The following is a 2,951-nucleotide window of genomic DNA, read 5'->3' as shown; positions in this document are numbered from 1 at the left end:
GAGTTTCATATACCTACCTCCTCTCACTTTTCCTTTTCACCTGCTATCCCTATGACATCAATTATTTCACACTTCCTTTGTTAAGTCTTGGGAAGGGCTAAGAAAGCTGGCCTCCATTGCTGCTGCTACTTATTTTTCAATTCTCATTCTTTCTTCTCTATGTCTCTCAAAATGTGTGTATGTGTCCCTTTAAGTACTCTAGGCTGTAATTCAAAATCACTCTTTGTCTCACAGATTACAATATTCTCAAATCACTGTTTGAGTTGAGATGATAATGCTTGTCCCTCTGAGGTACACATTCCAGGAATCCAATCTATTCTCAAAAGCCTGTTGCACATCTAAACTATCAGATGGAATCAGAGGTAAGACAAGGTTCCTATTTTTGCCTATGCTGCCTGTACACACATCCAGCCTATTCAAACTATGCTGTCTTGGCAGTCTGGATGGATTCCAGCACTTCACTATTGGATAGTATTCTCTGTGCTTCACAAGGCTTCAACCATTATGTGAAATGGCTTTTTATCTCTACAGAAGACTGAGCAAGAGGAAATGAGCTTAAAATGCTATAAGAAAGAGTTCATTCACATTTAAAGAACTTCTTTAACTCTAAGGGCGATTACACACTAAAACAAGCTTTAATGGGAAATGGTGGAATCCACAACTCTGGGGACCTTTACAAATAGTACAGAAACATCCTTTTTCCTTGGTAGCTTAGCAATATTTTAGGTAAGCAATCAATCAGCCAGCAATTACATTTGTGTGGCTAGTCCAAATTAAAACATGTAAGTTTTGGAGTATTGTATCCAACAAGAGTTGAATCTCATTATCTGTCTGCCTGCCTGTCTCTCTCTCTCTCTCTCTCTCTCTCTCTCTCTCTCTCTCTCTCTCTCTCTCTCTCTCTCTCTATCCATCATCTATCTATCTATCTATCTATCTCATCATTAGTCATTATCATCAGACATCATCATCACCAACAGCAGCAGCAGCTCCTGGATGTTGCCCTCTATTTTAATATGCCATCAAAATAATTCAGGTCATACTGATGGAACTTCCATTTTGAGAAAGGTTTAAATGTTATATCTCTGTACAGTTTCCAGTGGGTCCAGAGTTAGAATATGTGGATTCCACAGTTTTTCCTTCAACCCACACAGAATTAAATTTTCTACTTTTTGATTTTTCTCTCTACCAATTAGCAATCTACATTGGCCAGTTTCTGTTTAGGCACCAATTCAAGAACAACAGTAACCTTCAATTCATGATAGCAACTACTACCCCATTGAGCATTTTGTTCTGACATTGGCTCATCAATTTTCTTGGGTAGCTTGCTGCTTCTTGATTATTGCTATACTGCTTAGAGAGTATTACATAATATTTTGTATGCTTTCTTGATTTGTTAATGGAAAGTCATATAAATCAGCCTATGGTAAATCCAGAATGACTCTCTAAAATACTTTCAGTGATATAACTGCACTTTTGATTAGGAAAAAAAAAAGGTCACAATAGAAAAAGCTATGAATTTGACTTCCCAGATTCCTTGTCACATCTTTTCTAAGGAATGTTGAATAAAGTTGTGATATTCAATTAATCCATTAACAATGATGTAGCTGTTGCCTCAATAGCATTTTCATTATTATTTTTATTACTAGTAATAGTTTAAGAGTACTGTTTGAAATTTTGCTAAGAGCTTCACCTAAATTACCTAAATCTAAGACTCTTTTATTTCATTTCAATCTCACAATTCTTTATGATATAGATAATGGAAGCATTATTATCCCCATTTTATAGATACAGGACGCTTTGAGGCTAACATCAACTCTGAAACAAATAGGATACTATTATGAAGCAGTATTAGAAATATCAGTGAGTAATCCAGGTATGAATAAAAGAGATTTGTCATTTTATGTAAAATGCTCCTTTTATTCTATTTTACATGGAAATTTTGATTTTTGTTGACATTTATTAATTTCAGAACAAAAAGAAAAAAAGGGAATTAGAATGTGCTATGAGGCTATTTTATACCTACTCTTTCTAATGAGTTGACTCACAAGCATGGAAATATTATATCACCTTAAAACTCACTGGTAGCTTTGAGTGTTTGACAGGTTTTCTTTTTTTTTTTTTCTAATTCTATATATCTAATTAGTCCTCACTTTCTTTTTTCCAACCATGATTGCTCATTGATTATTATTTAGTCAGCCAGAATTTATATTAGCTTTTACAAAGCAACATTTGCTTATCTCGTACAGTAAGAACAGTTGGTCCTAATTCCTAAAAAAAAAAGTCTAGGACACAATTTCCTAAAAAAGATACGCATAGTCTTGGCAAAAGTGGGCTCATACTTAATACACGTGGCAAATGCTAACTCACAGATCCTTTTGATAGGAATATATTATCTTCTTCTTTTTGTGTGGTCACAAGGAGTTCCCTTGTAGTTATGCTATTGTTTCTCTTATGGGTTCTTTGTTGAGTTTTGAATCTGTATACAAACTGTCCTCAGTTCAAGATGGAGATATTGCTTCCACATTTCACTTTCCTGAAGTATGATGCTGGAAAACCAATGAGAAAATGGGAAACTAAGAATTCTCTAGACATTAAAAGCTTAAGAGGTTATTGCCCAGTATGGAAGTGGATGAATACAATGGATTTTGGGAAGAGGTCTTCATTAGACTTGAAAACTGATTGGATAAAAAGAAGGTAAATGGGGATGAATATGAGAGTAGCACCAAAACCAACATGATATTAGGAATCTGTTGACTAGAAGTATGATGGTGACCACAACAGAAACAGGGAAATAAATAAGTGAAGAAGCTACTGGTTATTGTTGCTCATGTTGCTGCTGCTGTATGATGATTATGTGAATGACGATGATGATGACGATGACGATAACAATGATGATGATTGATGATGATGATGATGATGATGATGATGATGATGATGATGATGATGATGAT

Source organism: Petaurus breviceps, unplaced genomic scaffold, assembly GCF_028583685.1.
Source record: "Petaurus breviceps papuanus isolate PSGF00001 unplaced genomic scaffold, PetGlider_PUasm1.0 90895, whole genome shotgun sequence".
Lineage (NCBI taxonomy): Eukaryota > Metazoa > Chordata > Mammalia > Diprotodontia > Petauridae > Petaurus > Petaurus breviceps.
This window is presented reverse-complemented; position numbering follows the sequence as displayed.